At 37.0% G+C, this 25,103-nt stretch overlaps 1 protein-coding gene across 3 annotated transcripts in view; it reads right to left on the reverse strand.

Annotated features, from left to right (window-relative positions):
- The window catches only part of JAKMIP2 (janus kinase and microtubule interacting protein 2), a 158,435-nt gene extending 133,703 nt beyond the window's left edge, over positions 1 to 24,732 (reverse strand). For 2 of the 3 annotated variants that reach the window (XM_053567254.1, XM_053567255.1), the window contains exon 1: positions 24,342 to 24,582. The gene's annotated coding sequence lies outside the window, so the exon portion shown is untranslated. Of the gene's footprint in view, positions 1 to 24,341 lie in introns of all 3 variants that reach the window. The other variant, XM_053567253.1, reaches the window with a different exon arrangement.
- Positions 24,733 to 25,103: the final 371 nt, after the last annotated feature.

Below are 25,103 nucleotides of genomic sequence, written 5' to 3' on the forward strand. Positions count from 1 at the left end.
GACAAAGAACAACTTTCATCTTTTTACTAATCAGTTTAGTTAGTGTTTGTGCACTTAATGTGTGGCCCAAGACCACTCTTTTTCTTCTAATATATGGTAGAGAAGAAACAAAGGTTGGATGCTCTGAACATTCACTTATACAAGGGTAGAAATAACGTGAACACATTTCCTTTAGGGACCCACACTGAGAATTGAGATCATTTAATTTAACCTCAAAACATGTGCACATCCTGTATTGCTTTAACAAAAAGAAATGCCAGTTACTGACAAGCGTCCATATGAAAGTATGAGAAACAGGTGAGCATAGCAGTGCAAAGGGAAGGGACCAGTATGAATATTTAAATTATTTTTAGGAAAGGATATTCATTATGATTACTAACAGCCCAACCATAGTAAATTTAAGTATAATAATAGTTTGAAAGAACTATTCTTCTTTTCAAAGTTTCTTATATTTTTCATGTAGTGACCAAAATGTCAGAGATAAGAAGACATTTTGCGTTTGTGTTGTGTTTACAGGAGAAATAATTTAAGTCAGTAAAAAAAGACAGAGCCATCACACACAGATGGAAGCATTCTAATCAATGAATTTAGAATTACTGCATACTTGACCTTCTGAGCTATTCAGAAAAGTTTTATTCATGAAAAGTTCTCACGGTTGTAAAACATTAAACAGAAAGAACCCGCTCAGCATGATCGGTTGTGTTTGTATTTCTTTTTGTCTGGGGAATTGAAAAAGCTTTACAAACAAGATCTAATAAATCTCTTTAGGGTAATTGAGTGGGGGACTCTCGTTCTCTCAGTGGGGACTGGGGCAGGTAAAGAGAGAACAGAGACTGAGAGAGAAGCAGGGTGGACAGATGGCTGCTGCTATCTGAAGTCATCAGAAACGTGCAGGGCAGCACACATTTGTCTGCTGATAGGACTTCAGCCCGCTCTCTGCCCGCCCCAAGTGGTAGCTGCTGCTTCTAGATTTACCATCTGTTAACACAGGTGAACACAGAGAACAAGGCACCAGAAGTGCAGAGTAGGGAGGTACAGGAAGGAAGACAAGGAAAGTGAACAATTACAAAGCACTTCCTATGTTCAGGAAACCATACTGTCGCGTTTTACAGTAGGTGCTTAACGGATGCTTATATTCTCCCCTTTCACATAATTTGTGCTATTTGATTAAAGGAAATGGAATTTTATAAGGGAAAAGAAGAGCAGCTCTGTGAAGGAATGTTGCTGATCATGAAGGAAATGAATTTATGTATGCTTGGAGATGTGACGGAAGCCCTGGGCCTGCTTACGTGATCCGTGCAGGATTATACCCAGGCAGGACCCACTCTATTCCCAGAAAGGATTACTACCAAAAACGAAGCACCCAAAGGACAGGAGCAGCCACTGGGACAAAGAACATAAAATTTCCACGGGACTTTTCTCTAGTGAAGTGGATTAGGAGGGCAGAGGAGAACTCTGCACAAATGAAGTTACGGCCTTAGTTCTTGACTTTGGCAGGACAGTGGAGACTGGTGTGCATTAGGGAGAAATATTTTTACTCTATCCACCCACAGGATCAAGCTTGGTTCTTAAACTTTTCTAAATATCTCAAGGAAACCTTTCAGAAGTCATAGCTTTCATGAGACAAGGGAGCCACTCAAATCAACTGAGTCAGGGATAGTATCTCGCTGGCTCTGGAGTCAGATGCCCCGAGTGTGAATCAACTTCTGTTAGTTTACCTAAGCTTAGATATGTAATCTCTGGGCTCTGGAATCTGTTTTTCATTTTGTTTTGTTTTGTTTTTTTGAAACAGAGTCTCACTCTGTCGCCCTGGGTAGAGTGCCCTGGTGTCATAGTTCCCAGCAATCTCAAACTCTTGGCTCAGCCTCCTGGGCAGCTGGGACTATAGATGCCCACCACAACACTTGGCTAGTTATTCTATTTTTAGTAGAGACAAGGTCTCGCTCTTGCTCAGGCTGGTCTTGAACTCTTGAGCTCAAGCAATGCACCTGTCTAAGCCTCCCAGAGTGCTAGGATTACAAGTGTGAGCCATTGTGCCCAGCCTGGACCCTGCTTTACTTACCTATGAAAGGAGTGATCATAATATCTATAATCTCTGCCTCTCAGAGCAACTGTGGTAATAATGACATGAAATAATGCAAATGGACATTCAGCACAATGTCGGGCATGTCTTAAGAATTTAACACATAGGGCAGCGCCTGTGGCTCAGAGGAGTAGGGCCCTGGCCCCATATGCCGGAGGCGGCGGGTTCAAACCCAGCCCCAGCCAAAAACTGCAAAAAAAAAAAAAAAAAAAAAAACGAGGTGGAAAAAAAAAAAGAATTTAACACATATTACTTTATGCTAGTAGCAATTTTCTAAACTGTTGGGATGATAATGCACTTGCATCTTAGGCTCAGTATCAAGCTACACAACTTTTAAAGTATTGTGATGATCTGATAGAAATACGATGAAAGTTATTCTATCTGTAGGTTGCACCACAGCCTTGAGCTCCTGCCTCAGCTTTCCCAGTAGACTGGATTATAGGCATATGCCACTGTGCCCAGCTAAAGTGCATATATAACTACATGCACGTATGACTACAAAGAGGTGGCCAACACACACAGAATATTTTGTAAATATTTTGTAAAACTTCGTAATGAATATTTTGTGAATAAAGGTACATTTAGCTACAACTTCCTGGTTTCCCTATGTAGAGGCGTGACTTTTGGGACAGTAGCTCATTGACATGGCACAGGGCTGTGGAGAATATCTGGTGGCTCCTTTAGGTTGGATGATCCAAGAGGGCCTCTCTGAAAAAAGAACACATAAGCTGCAACTTGAATGACAAGGACAAGCTGGCCTTATTATCATAAAGAGAAGCACATCCCAAGAAGGTCTGAGGGATGGAAAGTGGAGGACATGAGGAAGAGACCAGTAGAGAGCTCTGCATAGTCAACTTGTACAAAAAATCCTTTCTGTAAATTCTGACAAAGATCTATCTAAATTAGATGATTCTGAAGAGAACGTTGTGATCTGTGTTATGTGTTAAAGGATCATTCTGTTTTCTGTAAGGAAAATTTACTATAAGGGGGAGGGAAACATATTCCCACTATCGAGTTGTTAAGGTGGCAGGGGGAGATGGTGTCTCTCTATAGGAGGGTAGAAACAGATGGAAAAGTCGACACATTTAGGGAATGTTTTGATGTAAAAGTAATAGGATGGTTAATAGACTGGATGTGGTGTGTGAGGGAAAGAAATCAAGGACAGCTCTTAAACTGGCTTTAAAAGTTAATGCCATTCACTAAGACAGAGACTGGGAAGGACAAGTTTGTGCTGGAGGTGGAGCAAACACAGGACTCAAAGGTCTACCTTGTTCAGTTTGGAAGACCAGTGAATGGCAGCAGAAATGTTAAACAGGTGATTGAGCATGAGTCTGGATTTCCGAAAAGTCAAGGTGACAGACTGGTGTTATCCTATGGACGGGAATGCGTGAGATTACCTGCGAGAGCTGGAGGTCTAGCACTGAGCTTTGGTGACCCCAAATATTTAGAGACGGAAAGTAGATAAGAGACCAGAGAAGAGGCAGCCAGTGAAAACAAAAGAGGTAATCAGTGAGTGTGCAGTGAACCATGTCAGAGAGCCATCAAGAGGAAGAAAGGGATCACAGTCTTATGTGAGAGGTCAATACAAGGAAAGGACAGACATTAAATGACTTTAGAATTTAGCTTCAAGGGACAGAGGTTGTTTAGGGATGCAACAGGTGGGTCTCTGTGGAATGGGGGATGGAAGCCCATCCATCTAGGGCAGTGAGTAGGTGTAGACAGCTTCCAGAGATGACTTATTCAGCAGACACTGCTGTAAAGGGTGCAGTATAAATAGGACAGCGATTGAAAGGGAGGTTGAGGTCAAAGAGGAATTTCTTTTTAAGATTGAGGTGTAGGAGCCTATTTATATCCTGATGTGAGTGATCCACTTGAGAGGAAGAAATGGATGATTCAGGAGAATGAGAAAATAATGGCAGGAGAAAAGTCCTTGAGAAGGGGAGGGAGGATGGCAGAACCCATAGGCTTCTCACTGGCCTGGACAGGTACAGAAACACTCTTCCACTGTGACAAGGCTGAAGTCCATATATTATGAGAGGCACTTACATTTTAATTATAACTATGAGCTCATGTCTGTATTAGGCAGGCTGGAAGGAAATATGAATAACTAAGAAACATGTTAAATAAGGACAAAGGGTGAATCTTCCTTTTTTTAGTTAACAGTCATATCTGCTTTCATAATAAATAGAAATTTTTAAGTAATAGCTTCTGGAAAAAGCTCCTAAATCAGTATTCTCACCAAATGGACACCAAGAAAAGAGCTGCCAATCATGAAAAACACCCGAGCTCTTAGATTTTGACAATGTGGCTCTGCTGATGGTAAAAACTATATCCCAGCCCCTGTAGCAACTCTTCACATAGTTAATAAACATCTACATGGTTTTACCATGTGCTGGTGCTGTTACAACAATTTTATAAATATTAACATACTCAAGATAATATTATGTAGGTAGCACCACTAGTCTCATTTTACACACGAGGCATCTGGGGCATAGAGAAATTATACAACTTGTTCAGAGCCACAGGGCAAGGCAGGGGGCTGAGATTCAAACCGAGGCACTAATGCCAGAAACTTTACCTTAACCTTCCCACTGTGTTTTGGATATGACATCTAACTTCACCTTAACAACAAACTTACAAGAAAAATATAATTATTCTATCTTTAACAGCAGAGCAGAATGCGACTTAGGGTAAGTTAGATGACTTTCTCACGGTCACAGTAAGTGGCTGTGCAAATGGCTCAAAGGAGTAGGGTGCTGGCCCCATATGCCAGAGGTGGTGGGTTCAAACCCAGCCCTGGCCAAAAAAAAAAAAAAAATTTCAAATCCAGATCTTTCTGTCTGCAAGTGTGCACTCTCACCATCTGATACCAGATTAAGTTTCAGGAAGATAGTAAAAAGGTTATACATTTTATCACTGAAAAAAGCTAAATAAAATATGCCAAGTAGTGTTATCAAGGGAACTTTTTGATCATGGGAATGAAAACAGTTAAATTATAATGATAACAAAAATGATTAAGTATTTAACAATATGATAGGTCTGGATTCATAAGATTCTAGGACTACTGAGCTCAAGAATTTTATAATTTAGATAAGTTTGATTCCATTTTAAAACCACTTTTAAAACATGGGGTACAAATACATATGTCTTATGAATATTTCCAAAAATAATTTATATTCACCTGGAAAAAACAGGCTTTACAGACAAGTTAAAAAAAGGAAGGAAGAAAAGAAGAGAGGGTGGGAAGGAAAGAAAACTATCTAAATAGGATTTGAGGATTTGTTGCACGCAGTTCTTGACACTGCATATATACACACAGAGAGATAAATATATTCTTATATAAATTGAATCATACTACGTGTATTTTTCAGTTACCTCCTTTTCTAACTAAAATTATATTAGGATCATTTTCTATAACAATAACTATGATAAAATCCTATTTTTAATAATTGCATTATATTGTAATGATAGTCTATACTCTGATTCATGTAATTTTTTCCTATTTCTGGAAGATTGGGTTGTGCATTAGTTTCCTCAGGCCACCATAACAAAATAGCATAGACTAGGTAGCTTAAGTTATGCAACAAAAAAATTTATTTTCTCATAGTTCTTGGGGCTCAGAGTCTAAGATAAAAGTGTGGGCAGGTTTAGTTTCTCCCCAGGTCTTCTTAGCTGTCAGACAGCCACCTTCCTGCTGTGTCCTCACATGGCCTTTCTCTGTGTGTGCGCACACTCCTTCTTCTTGTAAGAACACCTGTCATATCCTTATGACCTCATTTAACCTTAATTATCTCCCTATAGGGGCTATCTCCAAATACTGTCACACTGGGGGTTAGGGTTTCAACGCATCAGTTTGGGGAAGGGGAATTCAGTCCTTAACAGGTTGTTTCAAATTTTGGGCAGTATAAATCATATTGATGATACATAACAAAATGATTCTTACCGAATTATTTTGCAAGGACATAAGCCTAGCAGCATAACTGCTAGATCAAAGGGTTTTGATATGAAATGACAAAAGTCTTTTGGAAAGCTTTTTCTTCTGAAAAACTTCTGCCAATAGAGTATGAGAATGAAAACACAACCATTTCAAGGAACAACATGTGTGTGTAAAATTATCTAACCTTGAACTGAATCTTAGCTGAAATCATCACCTCTTGACTGTTCCAGTACCAAACATCAGACCACTGGCTGTCAGTTTACTCTTGAATTCCATACATATTTGGAGGAGCAAAGGAGAACTTTGCAGGGGAGGTAAAGAGTTAGAATAGTCTTCAGTATCTTCGTTGCCTGCATTCTACAGTATTCCTTTTCAGTGCTTCACACGATATTAATGGAAAGATACAACCCAGTTTCATCTCATGGATAAACAGTTACACACAGTGGGCAGGAGAGAGGGAATGTGCTGGCTAACTCTGGGGCAGCTATAAAGCTGCCTTCTCTTTCTCTGGCTAACCTAACACAGTTGAAGGAGAGCATTTTCCTACTCAGCATTCTCTCCTTAAGTATTCTGTTCTGCTGTCTCCTGCTGGCGTCAGGTTACCAGACTTCTGCATACCCTAAAGACACTACAGGGAATTAAGTATGGAGCCATCCTCTTCCTCGCATTTAATCTCTGGAGCCTAGTGCCTCCACAGTTGGGTGAATATTTTAATTTTGAGGTGGGAAGAAATCTCAAGTTGAAATACAGACAAGGCAGGTTCCTTCACACAGAAAATGGAGAGAACTTACCAATAGTTCCCAGGATAAAGAAGTCATTTAATGAATTGGACCCTTTGAGGTTTAGTGCGGTTTTGGTGAGTAGCACAAATATCATGGAGAAGATACCAAGGGGGAAAGAAAACTTGGCATAAACAGGGAAGGCCATTTAAAAGCAAATAATTAAGAGTTGGTTATATTTAATGTTTTCTACCAATACATTTTACCTTGAATAGGTCAAATGAAGCGAGAGTAGGGAGAGGGAGAAAATAAAGTCAAATTGTAAATGAGCTACCATATTAAAGTCACCTAGTACCAACTAGCCAGACACCATGGTGGAAAGGAAAACATTTAGAAAACATGAGATAGCTCTGACATAACGGGCTGTTTGGCCCCAGGAATGTATATGATCTCTCTGAGATTCAGTCTCCTCTTATGACAAATGAAGATATTAATACCATCTTAACAGAACACTTGCCAGACTGAAATGGGATAATATGCAAAACACCCCGCAGAGTACACAGCATGCAGAATTCGCTCTTCAAAAAGAGGTTTCCTACCGCTTTTGGGAGCAGGAGGAGGGCTATAAATTCTTTAGTGGCCTTTCAATCATGTGGAATCTAGATGTTCAAAAGAGGACATTTGAAACAAGGAGAACAATTATGCACTGAACAGTTCAGCAGTGATCATAAGCATGACAGTAATTCAAACAAGGGAGGTTTGCGTGTGCTGGACCACTCTGCTAGGGAAAGACTGGGCATAGATGCCGGTAAAAGAAGCAAACTGCAGAAAGAGGATAGTGGAGGGGGGCAGGGTGGAGGTGGGATGCTGAAGCAAAGACACAAAAAATGGTAGGGATAGTGAATTAAGTCAGCAAAACAGAGGCATGAAATTCTTCAACTGATCCATAGTTTATGGAAAGAGCAATTCATGCTCACAAGAGATGCATTAAAAAATAGCAAGAATGACTAAGGATGACCGGATGAGAGTGGAGGGAATAAACAGTAATTGATGACAATGATGATCTACCGAAAATTAAGAAAAATATTTTGAATATAAACCAATTGGTATTGTTTTCGCAAAGAGAAATGACCCCCATATTAATTTGCATAACTATTGGTAGATAAAACATGAAGAAAGCTCTGATTTTTTTCTACTGATGGTGATGTGATCATTTTGGCTTGCCTGCCACGGCCATATGGCTTTTCAGTCTGTAATCCTGACAGGACAGTGCTGCTGATCCTCATTTGACTCTTCCAAATCCTAGGATTTTCACTTCCTGTATATAGCTACAGCTAATGATTATTTAATTCACACGACCAAGGGGACAAAGAAACATTCACTTCAATTGTGGAAGGAGATGAGGCTGGCTACCTTTTCCAACCCACTATCCATCAGAACTTTCTAAAACGTTCAGATAAAGGCAACTTTAAAAGTTCTTGTTGGTTTGAATCTTTTCTTTTTCTTTTATTTTTGAGACAGAGTCTCACTCTGTTGCCCTTGGTAGAGTGCTGTGGCATCACAGCTCACAACAACCTCCAACTCTTGGACTTAAGCGATTCTCTTGTCTGAGCCTCCCAAGTAACTGGGATTATAGGCGCCCACCACAGCACCTGGCTATTTTTCTGTTGCAGTTGTCATTGTTGCTTAGCTGGCCCGAGCTGGGTTTGAACCCGACAGCCTAGGTGTATGTGGCTGGCACCGTACCCACTGTGCTACAGGCACTAAGCCAGTTTGTATCATTTCTTATTAATTAAGTAATAGATGTTCATTGGAAAAAACTTAGGAAACCCAGGCAAATAAAAATAAAAAAAGTTTTTAAAATTAAATTCATCTGTAATTCTACCACTAAAACACTTTTTATGTTTTTATATTTCCTTCAGGTCTTTTTTCCTATGCTCACACAAGCACATTTTAAAACACATATATAGTGTTTTCAAAAGTACATTTTCACTGAATTTATTCTAAACATCTTTGTAATCACTGCAATTTTTTAATTTATAGTAGTCTTGAAAACATTTGTAAACTAAAATAAAATCTTAAGACACCCCCAGGCTGCTTGAATGGACACCTTCTTGGCCAAGGGAACTCCAGAAAAATCCTAAAGCTGAGTGGCCGGCCATGAGCAGGGTGATCAGACAGACAGATGGTGCCACGCCCGCCTCTCTTCTCGGGGATGTCCTTTGTAACTCATTAGCAGGCCTAGACATTAAGCATTGTTAAATCATCTGCAATTTCCTCACCCCTTACTCATGCAAGAAAAAGCCTGAACCACACTTGCAGGTCCTTAATGTACTTAATACAGGACATCATATGTGTCCAATGGCTTGTCTCTGATTAGATGACTTCCTTAATTTAAAACATTTCAAGCCCTTCAGAGATCCTCAAACTTTTTAAACAGGGGGCCAGTTCACTGTCCCTCAGACCGTTGGAGGGCCGGACTATAGTTTAAAAAAAAAAAAAACTATGAACAAATTCCTATGCACACTGCACATATCTTATTTTTAAGTAAAAAAACACAACGGGAACAAATACAATCACACTGCCACAGGTGTCCCGCAGGCCGTAGTTTGAAGACCCCTGCATTAGACAAAGCTTCATTTCTTTAAACAGTTACAAATTAAAGAATCTGTAAACCCACCTATAACCTGTAAGCCCCCCACTTTCAGATGTCCCATCTTTTCAGGCCAAACGAATATATACCTTTCATGCATTGATTTACAATTTGACGTGTAATTCTTTTCTCCCCGAAACGTATAAAACCAGACTGTAACCAGCTATGGTGGTCTACTTGCTCAATGCTTCTTGGGAATGGCCCTCAAACTTGGCTCAGAATAAACCTCTTCAAGTTATTTACAGAATTTGAGTTAATTTTCCATTAACACGTTTATAACACACACTTCCTTTGAGACTCCCTCATTATGTCTTTATTATATTTCAACCAATCAATGCAATTTTATGCAGTTTTACACTTGGTAGCCAGGTATTAGAAACTGAAATGCTAAGCCATTTTGAGCCATCTGCAATTCTCTCACCCCTTCTTGGATTGTGCTGATCTACTACTTAGGGTTTCATTTTTCTCCTTTTCTCCTTCTCCCTCCCCACCTCACTTCCCCAGAGGAGATTGTAAGCAATAGGACAGTAGGTCAGGTTCATAAATAATTTTCATCACGACCACTGGTAAATGAAAGGACAGATAAAAAGACTTTGAATTTCAGAAAAGGATTCCTTCAATCAGCTTACAAATATGCCTACATTACTGAAAGCAATTAAGAAATCTTACTGTGGACATTTTTAGCTTTTTTTTTTCTTTTGAATGGAGAAAGAAAAAGCGATATCTTTTATCTCTGCCTTTTCCCTATAAAAAAAAAAAAAACCAAAGAATTAAGAAATAACAAGATGTCTACTCAAGTCGTACAGTTAGCTGGTAGCTGAACAAAATTAAACTTATAATTTCTGACTTCTCAGATTTATGCTTTTGCCCTGCCACAAGATTCACCCTGAAAAATATCACAGTCAGAGTAAGTGAACTTGGTACTAAGATGATGTGTGTGGGAAAAGAAAATTTGTCAAGTCCAAGGATTCTCTGATTATGAGAGAGATTCTTCTGACTCCATATATAACAGCAATACATATCTTGAGAAATGGGAGACAAGGAAAATGATAACCTTTTATTTTCCATTTAATTTTTTTCTTTGAATGAGAGTTATATTCATAATTTGATGAAAATATCAGACATATGGCTAAGCTGAAAGGGAAAATCTAGACAGTGACTTTCTGAACGCACAAGAGAAAATATTTTGCGGGGCAGACAATGCTCCTGCCTCGGGGGTCCACTTTCCACAGATTCATATTGTTGGGTGGAAAGAGGCCTGAAATATAATCTAATATAACCCCTTAAGGAAGGAAACCTCTCTCTAATATCCCTGTCAATCGATCATCCCCTTTGTCTTGAACATCAGTGCTTGAGGATGACCAAGCAGGAGAGGTAAAATGAGACCCTGTGCGTGTAGGACAGCCCCACTCTCCCGCCGGCCGGCACACCACGTGCACATCCTGATGGATAGCTTGGACTTAAAGACCTGTTCGCTAACCCGAATGGCAACATGGTGCATGTGCACAAAATACGTAGTGAAAGAAAAATGACAAGAAGCTGATGGTGCTTGATTACCTTAGGAAGCATTTATTATGGCAAAGGACTGGCAGAAAATGTGTTGAATAGTCACAGAGTCATAGCAGATAGGCTTACAGCTGGAAGAGCCTTTCTAGTAGATAAACCAGTTGAAGACTTTTTTTTACTGAAGGGGAAATAAAAAGTTTAAGGAATTTGTGATGATTGTCCCAGGTTTCTGCCTCACTGGTATTTAGCTACACACACACAGAGTGTTTATAGTTTATTTAATACCGAGGTTGGAGTACTAATATTCATAACTCAAAGAAGGAAAAACACCAAGTGAAGGCGAGTGAATCGAATCAATACTCTCATCAAATACTCTGTGACCGTTTGCCCTCCAGGTTTATATTTTTTCTTACGTTCTGGGTTACTTTTTACATACTAAATACAAAAAAAAAAAAAAAATAATGAAAGAGTTCCTTGACCGAGACTGGCGTCAGTGTATCCATCATGTTTTCAAACTTGTACCACACACATGCCCTCATTACGTTCACATGCAAGAAAGGGTTCAAATGCAAAAAGAACTTTAGAAATCTATAAATTTTCTTTTCAGGATTTAGCAGTCATTTCTAACTTCAGTCTTATACTTTGTTTTCTAACGTATCCCAAGTGATAAAGCTTCCAGCATGCTGAAATTGAGAGCACAGCGAACCATTCATGCTGCCAAGGGATGTGTTCCTGTAAGTTTGTTTTGCTTTATTTTTAAAATCCATATTCTTCATTCTTTCCTGAATAATGGCCATTTGTGGCTTGATTCCAGGCAACTGTAACATTCATTTTTAACTTTAAGGCAAGGCAAGTTACCACACCCCTGCACACACTTTCAGGTCTGCAAATTCAGTCTTTATGAATTTGCTATTTTTCTTTATTCATGAGCCCTGATTGATGTTCCTAACCAAATTTTCTTGTATAGATTTTCCCATAGTAGATGCCCAATTTACAAATGTTCTTATGTTGTGATAAAGGCCCATGGGTCTCTTGGCATCATTTCAGTGCCTGAATGCTTACTATTGACTCTGCTTTTAGTATTGAGGCTTATTCATCTTTGTAGGTTCACCACTCACTATTTTACTCCCCCACACATACACCTAGCTTAGGAGAACCCATCGTAGGTGTTTGAGTTATTTTTAAACTTAATTCTTCTTTGTATTAAAATCAAAATCACAGATTTAAAGAACACCCAATTCCATTCTGCTTGAAGAATATTTTAAAGTTCTATTTTAATTCAAAATGTTCAAATATATCTCTGGTTTGCCAGGTGATATCATTTAAAAAAGAGAGAATCTTCAGTTGGTAATTCATATAAGAAATAAGGCATGTGAGTTATCTTAACATTCACCATTGAGATGTGTCTGGTCAGTCAGTATGAAAATACGCTGTCTAACGTGCATCGTTGCGATGTACAACAAGTAACAAAAACAGGCACTATAAAATAATTCAGAACCTGCTTTTAAATTGTCAGTAAAGAACAAATATGTTTCATGTTAAGTAAGACTCTGCATCTTGGTGGCAAATGTTAAGGTATTAACATTTTGCTTGAGGCCACGAGGCCTTTAGTGGCTGAACGGGAAAGCCATATTATCACAATGTTTGTAATTATTAACTATTTTTATTTTAAACTAGTTTTATTATTAACTATTTTTGTTTATAGACCTGTCTCCCTAATACTCTATAAGCATTTTGAGACTGGGGTCCTGATCTTTATTCCTCATATCTAGTATAAAGACAAGCCCTGAGGAGCCTTTCTGTAAACTATTTATTAACTGGTTGAACTTGGGCATGTTCAACATTTCTCTTGGTTTCCTCAATGAAGGAGGTAAAAAGCAGGGTACAAGAGTCCCTACCTCAAAAATATTATGCTTGTCAACTGCTCAGAACTTCACCTGGCACACAGCAGGTGCTGACTCATTATTCTTCCACCACACAAATCAAGGAGATGCCATTGTTGGATTCCTCGCAGGAGCTGTACCATTCTGGACCTCATCTTCAAAGTGTGCATTGTCATCATCATCATCACCATCATTACTATCATCAGGACCAAGACTAGAAAGGTTTCATTTTATCTAAACTACAGAGAGGGTAGCAAAAGTGTAAGTAGGTCCTTCACGATGGAGCCCACTATGCCTTACGTAAAGGCAAAAGCTCAGAGTTTTGAAGAATTTGTAATAATGTTTGTCTTCTACTGTAATAATCCTTGTTCTAGTAAATTTACTTTAATTTTCGATAGCACAGGCAAGTTTTCACTAAAACAGGAGAAAGTAGTTTAAATTATTAGTTAAGTATGCCTTTGGACTTAAAATGAAGGTCAGAATCTGGTTCCATCAAATTGTTGGATGATCTTGAGTAAATATTAAGTGGAAGAACCTCAACAAAACTTGGTTAAGTTATGTACAAAACAAATATAGTTTTACCTTTTTTGAGGTATGTATCAATCTTGTAACTTTAGTGCAATGCTTAGTACCCGGTTAGGGTAGTAAAACAAGTAAAAACCAACACAACAAAACTATATTTTCAAGGAAACCATTAGACATTTTGTAACCTGGATTTAGTCCAAAAGATAAACTGTTGTACATACTGATATAAACATTACAGATTTGACTCATTAAATGAAAGATATACGAGATCTTAAGAGAAGAAAGAATAGGAGAGGAATTGAATTAGATACAGATTCACAGACCTCCTTATAAATGTGTGCAATAATAGCTTAGGGCCTATTAGTTACCGACTACCAGCAATCAGTTCACAAAAAGAACAGATTTCTGTAGGGAACTGTCTTGCCGTTTATGCATCCCCTGTGATTGTTACAAGCGTTAATATTCTATTTATATTTGGCCTTTTTTTCCCTTTAAAAACATAAGTTCCTTTTGGACAGGGATCAGGGCTGGTAAACAGAAGTCTATGAAAGCTTTTTATTTTGAGGATCTTCAATGAAGCTTTTGCGGTGTGATAACAGTATACCTGCAAAAATTATCTATTCATATTCCTTTCCTTACCTCACCAAAAAACATTCTAAAACCTCTTGGCTTATTTAGTTGTTTGCACCCATAGATTGATAGGCACTGATTTTATATAAAAGGAAGGATCTGGTAAGAATTGCTAAAAGACTTAAGTTACTGTATATGGGATAGATGTGATATGTTAATATGTATTCATCTTCTGTTATTGGCACATGTATATATTGAGCATTACAATTTAAATACTGTTTTTCCTTTCTTAAAAATGTGTATAACTTTTGGCACCCTCTGTATATTCTTGTGAAGTTTTAAGTAATATATTAAAAGTTTTTTTAACTTGTGAAATAAAGTATTAATTTCACATATTAATTGTGAAATAATACATGATGAGATGCAAATTATGCTGTTGAAATGTCATTTGCCCACAAACCAGATCTAAAGTATTACATTTCAAACAGATAATCCACTTTTATCAAATGTTTGTCTGCAGGGTTACTCTGTATGTTCATTTTCAGCTTCTATCTTAACAAAATCTGAATGTTTGCCCAAAGAACAATAGACATCAATGGGAATGAGATGGGGATTTGTTGTAGCACACTTAGTAAAGCACAGGTACTCATCTAGAACATTCATTGCTCAAATCCAGATGTGTCTGCTGTAAGGAAAGGTCGGCCTGATGGTGCCAGATTTACTTGTTTTCTGAGAAGAGGCACATGTTCTGATGTCTCTTGAACTATCAAAATTATAAAATTTTGGATAAAAGTGTGTTTAAAAAAATATTGTGCTGGGAGCATAATTGCTTGTTACTAACATTTTATACATTTACAAACATTTCCTTGAGCTGGATCTTACTTCAACCTGAACTCTAAAACTCACTAAATGAGTGGCCCTGGGTAAGACATTTAACCTATTGAAGCTTCATTTGTCTTTTGTGAAATGAGAAGAAAAATGCATACTTCACCAGGCTATTGTACGTTTGCAAAAATAGATGTGGATAAAAGCACTTAGTATAACAGGTACACAATAGGTAGTCAAGGAATTTAGCTGTTTTTCTCTTTTTCTGAATAACTTAGAAAAAGAAAGGTAGCTTATAGTTTTTATTCCTTTCATACTTCTTACATTCAGAGCATATTAGAATTTCCCTGTTGTTAAGAAGGGAAGGGCAGAGCTATCCCATTAATTGGAATAACTTATTCTATTTGAATTAAAAACATTCACACATAAAAGATAAAATGCACACTATCTGGGTGAGAGGCAGGCATATGACTTTGACTCAAAATGTACAAAAGCGATGCATGTAACCAAAACCTTTGTACCCCTGTAATATTTCAAAACTTACAAAGAAAAAAAGAAAATTCTGAACTATGGATCTCCTCATTCTCCTAAAGAGTGAAGATGAGTCAGCAGCAAGTCTGAACAAATTTTCAGACTGACCCAAAGGAGAGTGCTTCTTTGCCGAAAGTCTGTGTCCTGAATCAAATGCTTCCCTGTATTTTCATCAGATTCTCTATGTTACAAAGATCCTTTCATCAGCCAAACAGCATTTGAGCACATAAGGAACATGGCTGGTGATGGCACCATGTGAACTGAGAACTGATCGATTCTGCTTAGATTACAGTTGACTACACAACCAAAGATCAATGCTTCATAGCAAGGGGATTAGACAAAATAAATTTAGACAGTTAATATTTTTCAAACTATGCAAATGTTAATGAAAGTTCAGCAAGCAAATGACCAGTGGCTCACTAGAAATACTAATCTTGTCTCTTTACTGTCTTCTAGGGGCCTTGGTTAGACCTCTTAGGCTTCAAAAGCCATAGATAGAGTGAAAGGACAAAAATATAAAATCATATACCACTGGATAGTCAAACCTGCCCAGATAAGAGTATTAGCATGAATATAGCATGTTTAAGATTGCTTTTATTTGGACATTGAGCTCTTTTAAACTTATAGAGGATAAAATCTTGAAGGTCACACAGTGATGCAAGAATCAATTTCCCTTGTTATAGGCTGCTATTTTCCTTTCTCTTGTTTCAGAGTGTAGCATTGTACCCTGTGAATCAAAAATGTGGACAATCTATCAAAGAAAAGAGCGAGATAGGTAAAACATCCTTTCTACATAAAATTAATTGGGAGAAGGCGCTTCTTGTTACTTAATTTTTTTAAAGCTGAGACTTTGTTTCAATTATTACTAATGTTTTAGGCATCTGTCTCAAAATACTATAAATTCTAAATTTACAGGATTTAATATCTAAACTAACGGAAGTGTTTTAAAAATAACAGGAGGTCAAAATTCAAAAGTTTTCTGCAAGACAATAACAAAATCATATATTCTCTAAAATACAAAACTCATTTTATGGTTAATTAACTAACACTTGAGTTATTCCCTAAGAGACCCAGGAGACAAAGACTGAGCCAGTGAAGTTGGAATAATCCCTTCCTTTGGGTAGGTAACTAGAGCTGAACAGATTATGAACAAATCTCTGTAATTCCAGAGTATTGATTTTCACAATTTGAGCTACCTTGGAAATTCATAAGAAAGCAAATTTAAGGTCTATAATATCTTCAAAACACCCAAATCATCCTCTCTATGTTGTTAGAGTCAATCAGCAGATTCAGCACCTTTTGAATTCCCAGCATGAATTTTTTAAATATAAATTATCTAAATTGTTTATCATTATATGAATAATTAATTTTTGATTGTTCTTTGTTTAATAATTTATTAATATGACATAATACCTTAGATTTTACAGAAATAATTTAAAATATTCTTTGTAATTGTCTTTATCAGCATTCTTGCATTCTAAAAATATAACAATTTTGTTTTGGAAATGATGGTCAGATTACATACGCTTGGCCTATGAGTAGGTTAAGGGCCTTAAATACAGGTCAGTGATAAGTACAGAATAAAGAGTTCAGCTTAGCTTTAGAAGGTATCCCTCTCTATGAAATGCTGCACATGGAAGGGCCAGATAAGAAATGTGAGTGAGAAACATTTGCCTGGTTTACATTTTTACTGTGGTTATACTGGGAAGCATTTTCCTGGGGAACATTTCCAGTTTAGAACAGAAGGAATGATGAAAATATCACCCTCTTTTCTCGAGCACAAGCTCACAGGCTTTTTTTGAGTCATAACAATCTTAGCAAAATCTCCTTCTTGAAAATAATACAAATGAGTTGTTTTCTGACAAGATCTTGTTGGCAAAACTTCATCAGTTTCGTTTTTTTGTGTATATTTTAACTGTTGCACTCCAAAGTGTCAAGAATTAGGGTAAAGGCCATGATCTGATTTCGATCCTGAACAAAGAAAAGACAACAAAGACTTTTCCTCCTATTTAAGTTTCAGCAGGTTGAACCCCCGGTAGAGATGGTAGAGATGGCTATCTCCATTTCGGTGAAGATGTTTGAAGGTGTGTCTCTGTGTCTGCCAAGTATACTCCTCTCTCACAAGTCACTCTTTTTGTATTTGATTTCAAACTTTCATGGAAGCAGGATGCTACCTTAATTTATCTTTGCAGTAACACATATTTCTGTTTTGACTTAATTTTGAATATTGATATGAAAGAATGATTTGTTTCTGATTAGTGAATTTGGTAGAGTGGGATTTCTGGAATAGCTGTGAGTGTGTTTATCATGTAATTTGATGCAAATAATAATGAGCTTACTAGCTTATTTTTTTATTTCAGATTAATATAAGAGTGCAATTAGGTTACAGTGTTTGCATTTGTTAGGAAAAGTCCCTGCTGTACTTGTGTCCCACACCCAGAAGGTGTGCCATATACCCTTACATTGTGCCCATTAGGTAGGAGCACACCAGTCTCCCCCCCTCCTCCCTTCTGCTCCCTTCTTTTTCCCCCCTCCCCCAACTTGAATTGAATTGAGATTTTTCTCTTGTGTGAGCTTGTATTAGTTAGTATTGAGTACATTGGACACTTGCTTTTCCATTCTTGTGATACTTTACTAAGAAGAATGTGTTTCACAATGGCACAAAGATATTAACCTGGACTTACTAACTTATTTTAATACATTGCAGTGAATTTAAAGGTATCCCCTTAATGCAATGATGTTACCATTTCTGACTTGCAATTCAGTTTCGAAAGGAATGAAAAGAGCCACACAAGCATTCATATACTTATATTATAGCTTATAGTAAACAGTCTTTAACAATACATTGTTAACTGTTATGATTTGTTACCTTTAACAATTGGGTTTTCCTCTATCAAAATCTTAACTACAGCTTGATAAAATTAGACATATGAAAGCAACCCACTTTGTTTTTACAGCCAAATTAAAAGGATAAGAATTACAGTCTACAGAACAACTGGTGGAAATCCTTTCTACAACCTCAGGTCAGAGGCCCTTCAGTGGACCCTCATTCATTCATTCATTCAGTCAGTCAACCAGTCTTTATTGAGCACACATGTTGTGAGAACATATCTGTTTGCCTTCATAGAGCTCACATGCTATTAAAGGGTAGGGAAAAAACAATCAAGAAAGCAAATAAATAGCTCTATAATTACAACTTTTGAGTAAGTGTTCTGAAGTATTTTCTACGTAGGGTGCAGAGAGTCACGGGGAGATATACCTTTGAATCCTCTCCAAAGAGTTATAAAGTTCAGACTTAAAGTACAGAAAGAATCCAACTATTAAACTATTCAACTATTCACATTTTAAAGGGGGGAAGAGTCCAGTGATTGGGCTTTCATTTGAAAACTACTATGCTACGTATACATATTTAATGAATATAGTGAAAACAAACAACAATAAAAGGCATCTTGGTTTATTCTGAGAAGTCATGTGACAGCTAATGTAGGTTGTTGAAATATTTTTCCATGAAGAATTTGAGTTGGTCACAGAGGTTAAAACTATAGGACGTACCATACCACACTGGGGAAAAATTAGCAAGAAACATTTCTCTTTTTGTTTTTGGTTTTTATTTGCTGCTGATGCATGCAGCTGGTGAGATTCCCAGTAATTCGAACATGGATTTCACTGATTTGGGTTCACAGCTCATTCATTATCAGCAAAGAGTAGATGACCAATGTTAATTTAATACCCATTGTAAGATGCAGTGCTATAGATTAAGGTAGCTGAGTTCATATTTCCTGAAAAGTATTACCTGACTCATAATGGCTGTAAATCAAGCAGGATTTACCTGCATCAGAGAAGTACTTACCAGAAAAGTGTAATGACCCCTAAGTAAGAAAAAAAAAAATAGCTGGAATCATCAAGAAAAATGTACACAGAGATTAAATATTTAGTGAAAACATAGTTTTTGACTTGAAAAGGTGGCCACCATACATAAAGTAAAAAAAAAGAAAAAAAATTACGAAATAATGCATAGCGTATAGTCCACTTAAGAAATCACGCCTGCATGTGATATTAACAGTATTGATTTCTTGATGGTAGACTTGTGAGTGGTTTTCATCTTCTTTTTAAATATCTCTATATTATCTTTATTTCTCCACTATGAGGATGTATTATTTTTTTAATGTGAAAAAATCTTTAAGAGACAAAATGTAATTGTAGTAGAGAACATAATGAATTAAAACAGAATGTCTTCAGTGTGACAGGTCTCACTTTTACTGCAAGCTAATTAATTATAAAGGACATTTTTTCCAAATATGGAATGCTAGTTCAGATGGTATGATTTGCTATTTGGCCAGGGTTGAATCATCAAATAAACAAAGTGTGTGCTTAAGTCATCGATAAAGAAAGGAAAACACCAAAACATTAGAATATTTGGAATACAATTGTTTGATTTTTGTGATTTCAGAGAAGTGTGGAAGCATTTGTCCAGAGAAAATATTAGAAAGATGTTGAACTGATGTACACTTACTTTGTGACTTAATATTTTTATTTTTAACAAAGTACAGGTAGCAAGACTCTTCAGGCAAGAGACAGCATAACTTTTTCAAGCTACAGGACCTAGAGGAATCTTAATTTAGTCCTAAGTACAGAAAATTTCTATGTCACTAAAAACAAAACAATACTTTGTCATGAAGTGCCCATTAGTCCAACAAAGATATGACTTTCACCCAAATACTTCTATGCTTTTCTGAAAAGTCTAGAAGTGCAGGTTTTCTCCTATTTTTTTTTTTTTTTAATGTGAGCCTTCTTTATTTTTGGCTTATGGCCTAAGCAGACAGTCTATTTGGTAATTCAATATGGCCAAAAGTAAATCATAGTACCTGAAATATTAAAAAAAATCCAAATAAATATGAGTTAGCCACACAATGCAAACTTACTATATCTGATATTCTACAACTCAAATCAGCAAGGAAATTTGTTACCTTTCCTCATATGGTAGATTTAGGCTCATAAGACTTGGTATCCAGCCCTTTAGACCATTTACCAAACACAAATCTGGACAAGCCTAACCTCCCTGAATCTGTTTCCATTTATTTAAAATAATTATGATAATAACAGATTTGATATGATAAAATTGTTAATAATATAAAATGAAGAAATTATGAATGGAAAATGTCTTTGAAAACCATAATACAAAAGATTATATTAAGGTAAGGTGTAATATGGTATTAATTACAGCTACATTGCTTTAATCATTAACTATTTCATGTGTGTATATCTTATATCCTCCAAAGAAATTCTTTGGTGCTGTCCTATGCAAATTATTGCAGCCTATAAAAGATCTATAAATAATTATTCATAAACTGATTAATTCATCCTGTATGAAAGCACATTTTCTCTTGATAGAATAATAGTGGGAGAACTAAACAGAAAGAATTGTAACTGACCTCTCAGAGTAACAACCAAATATAAATCTACCTTAGTTATTTCAGAAAAAGCCAATTGTTGACTTATTTATGTTCAAACTACCATGATAAACTTGCTTTTCTTTTAGATTCCAATCAGGAGAAACATAACATTGACATTTTATGAACTGATGGGAAATGTGAAAGACAGTTTTATTCTCTAAAACTTGCCTAAGTCATCCTGCAGGAGACTTGCAGCAAGTACCTAAAAATCAAAATATGTTCTGAGGTCACTTGAAAAGAAAGAAACATCTTATCATAAAGCAAGAATTCAAGCAATATATATTTTAATTAAAACAAGTTTACTGCTTATGATTTAATTTAAAAAAACAAGTTTTACTAAAGGCTTATATACTAGTCAAAACATTGAACTTTAATATTCTAACAAGAAGGGCATTTTCAAGATAGCCCTTGAGTAAAAGGTAATTAATAAAATTAGTTTGTTAAATAGCCGATTTAAACATATATCTCTTTCATATAATTCATTTTTTCTGAAATCATCCTGATGGCTCTTGAATTATTCTGTTATTATCTATTATTCTATTATCTATTATTCTAGATTCCACTAAATAACACATGACTTTTGTCAAAATTAACCATACTACAGGTTATTTGACTCACACTCCATAAAGTTACAGAGAAAGAAGAGCTCTTATGAACTGGTCAATGTTCAGTCTCCAGCATTCTGGCAGCATTACATATAAATTTCTACAGGAAGATGATTGATGGGTTTCTTTAAAAATATCTAGATATTTTAAATATTCTACATTATAGAAGATATTTTTAAATCCATCGAGATATTTTTAAATATCTTCTATAATCTAGAAGCCCATTACAAATTGGAGACTTACTATTACAGGCCTTGAAGTACCTTATCCTAACTTGATCTTAGCCAAAAGGCCGAGAAGCTATGAAGTACCCTATTCTAAAAAACTAACACACACTCTTAAATAAATGATGTGTGCTAGAAAATGCCAGAGAAGTTTCTTCAGAGAAGAAATCTAGTCCATTCCAGACAATGCATGTTTAGGTCATACTTGGTGGGGGGTGGTTTGAGGAGACAAGAGTGTATTTACTGTCTTGCCTGATGACCCAGTTGATGACTTGCACTTGCTCTGAGGAACTTCTATATTTTTATATTTCTAATCTTCATTCCTCCTAATGAAGTTTAAGCCCATTGACCATATTTTGAAGTTTAAAAAATAGTAATAAGTAATGCTGTATGTGAAACTCTCAGCTTATATGAAATAAAAGATTGTCATCTCTCAGTTTTCTCCAAATGAAGAAATTCCAGTTTTTCTTATTTTTCCTTACAGAGTTCAACTTAGAGTCCTTCAAACATATTTCCCTTTTTTGTGTGGCCACTTAGCAAAAGACATATGATCATCTCAAGTTGTAGGGTCAAAATGAGACTGCTATTTCCATCACATCTGGTTATCTAGCTGAAACAGACTATGTATAGGAAGTTCTAAGCCCATGGCCTACAGAGGTTTGCCTTTGTTTAAACTGTGCCAACTTTGCCTATAAAATCACAATCAAATGAAAACAACAGAAAATAAAAATGAAGCTCCAAGATACCTGTTTCATTGCCAGAAACAAAGTAAATACTACGTATCTTAACTTTTTAAAGTTTACTGTAGATATATCTAAAAGTTTAACAATTGGAAGTCAAGAGTTATCAATTAAAAGATTCAGGACTCAGTGTATTACAATATTTTAACATGATACACAAACTCAGTACTTATTCCTTGCCCTACTTTATGAAGCTATTATAATTAAGCCCACGATAACATGAGTTTACAGAGTTATGAATCTATATCTTACATGACATGCTGTGAGCACATTAAATCACTACAAAGCCTTCTGATATATAAACCAAATAAGCAATTATTCTCAGACAAATTAACTACAAACCTGATTCAAATACATGTAAAAATTGTAAATGAAGGGGGAGTATGTAATAGAAAATGCAAGGTTAAAGCAAAAAAAAAAAAAAAAACAATAAAGACCCGCATTATTTTACATTGTAAAATAATGTTTGCATTGACAAGAATGTTGTTAGAGAAAAGATTGACAGACAAAAACAATCCATATGATGAATACAATGTTTTTAATACACTTTTACCTGCAAGGATTTTTCTGGCTTTTATTCAATAAAATCCATTACCCTGGGTGGTAATGGAACTGTGCGCCCTACTCATCTCAAGCGTCTTTAGTCTCCTGAGCTGCCTTAAAGCCTTGATATAATAAAAGGTCAAGCAGATCCCAGTAAGCATTTATAAACTACAATAGCCCCCCATTTCAGCTGTAAGCCACGCATTCTCCTGCTAAGCTTTGCTCACTTTCTTTTTTCATTTCATTGTATAAGCAGACTAATCTGGAAATGGCTAGGCTAAGGTACTTGGGAACACCTAAATTTTCAAAACAGTCCTCCTTTCATACTTAATCACTTATAGAAGCAGACCCAGCATATAACATTTGACAGAACTGTAAAATGGTGCCTGGATACTAAAGGAATGAATAGCAGATACCAGCACGGTTAAATATAATGAATTCATTTCACCTTCCAGCTCAGTCCTGCTTCCTGGGGCAACAAGGCACAAACATGAAAAGGCGGGGGTGGAATTTCAAGAAAACTGATTTGTTTTAACATTCATTTGGCAAGATGGTGGACACCAAATAATACCTCCAGCCACCTCCCTTTCTCATTATTGTAAATTCAGGGCCCTCAGTTATCACTCCCCACAAATCCAGTTACAAATAAAGAAAAGAGGCAGGCTCTGAATTTGCACTGAGTTCTATGACACAGATCAAATGACAGGCATCTGTCCTAATTGGTCACAATGAAACTAAGAGACAATAACAAGAATGAATCTCACATTAATCCAAATGAAGCCAATGAATAATATTAATAATGCAACCAGAAGCATAGTTTCAAAAATAGGCAATTACTTCCAAGCATGCAAGGACATTTATAACCCATGCAAATGATTGCACAGCACACTCTACATATTAATATGCTTCCTAAATGTAATATAAGTGTTAAGTATCATATATATGATATGCATATTCATAAGGACTACATGTGTATATTCACCATAAAATCCATGTACTAAAAATGAAACTCTGGACCCATCAAATGGTTTCTCAAGAGCACATTAGAATATAAAATAGAATGCTAAATTCTGGGGCCACCTTTTCTTATCAGTGAATATAATAAGCAAAACCACATTATAATTAGTCCAAGTAGCTCAAGAGACACCAAATATGTGTTTTAAGAAGGCCCAACCGTATACGTGAGAGCTTCAAATAAAACGACTCCTTTCCATAACATTCCCTTCTGTTGTTAGCTCTTTTCCACCCCTTGATTCTGTTGCTAAGCTTGGGAGGAAAGGCACCAAAGTGGCTCACTGTGCATTCTGAGCTCTTGAGATAAAATCAGAACACCATAAATAAATAAATAATAAATAAAACAGGCGGTTGCCTCCTCACTTCTCTCCTGGCAACCTTCCTCTCCTCCATCCCCATCCCTGTCTCCACATTTCCTCTTTCTAGTCTTTGGGAATGGACTCATTGTTCAAGTGCAGGCCGCAAATGTAAACACAAGTCATTTAAAAACATGCTAAACCAAGAAGGTAGCTGCACTGTCCCCTACTCACCATGTTGAGACCCGGAGAAGATGTTGAAAGGAGAGGGAGATGCAAACTGAATCCATTTTCCTTGTGACCGAGTCGGATGCAGCCTCCGAACCCAACATCAGCAGCGGCTGCTGGGATTTTTTTCCCCCTCCCTCTCCGGTTGGCGACCCTGCGAATAGGATCCACCCTTCAGCCTCACTAGAGTACCAGCAGCAGAGGCGGCAGCGGCGGAGGCAACAGCAGCAGCAGCATCACCACTTGGGCCTCCTCCCTCTCGGAGGATGGGGTGAGCTCGCAAGCAGCCAGGAACTTGCAGCAGACACCTCCTCTGGCTCCTCCTCCCCTTCCCCCACCCCCACGGCCCCACCCCTGCTGCGGTAGAGGCTGCCGGCCCGGCAGCTGCTGGTTGTCATGGCAATGGCCAATGTTAAGCGACTGGGCTAAGGGGGAAGGGAGACCGGCAAAGCAAGGCACAGGGGCCGGAGGGGAGCGAATTTGTGGTGCGGCCCTCTGAGATGCTTTTGGTTGCTAATGAGCCGTGAGTGGATCGGCACCGTAGGAGGATAGTTAAAATTTGATTGAAACCTAGATCGACACATATGAAAGAGCTTAGCATTTTCTATGGCTTTTCGATAAAATGTATAAATTTGCAATCAGAAAAAATAATAACAAACGTGAAAGAAAATCATAGTAGAGCATTATTACTGCAAATGTGTCTGTGATCTAGCCTCTTTTACGCGATGCCATCGAAGGTTGTTAAAAGGTGAAGTGAGTGGTGACTGT

Source organism: Nycticebus coucang, chromosome 17 (assembly GCF_027406575.1).
Source record: "Nycticebus coucang isolate mNycCou1 chromosome 17, mNycCou1.pri, whole genome shotgun sequence".
Classification (NCBI taxonomy): Eukaryota; Metazoa; Chordata; class Mammalia; order Primates; family Lorisidae; genus Nycticebus; species Nycticebus coucang.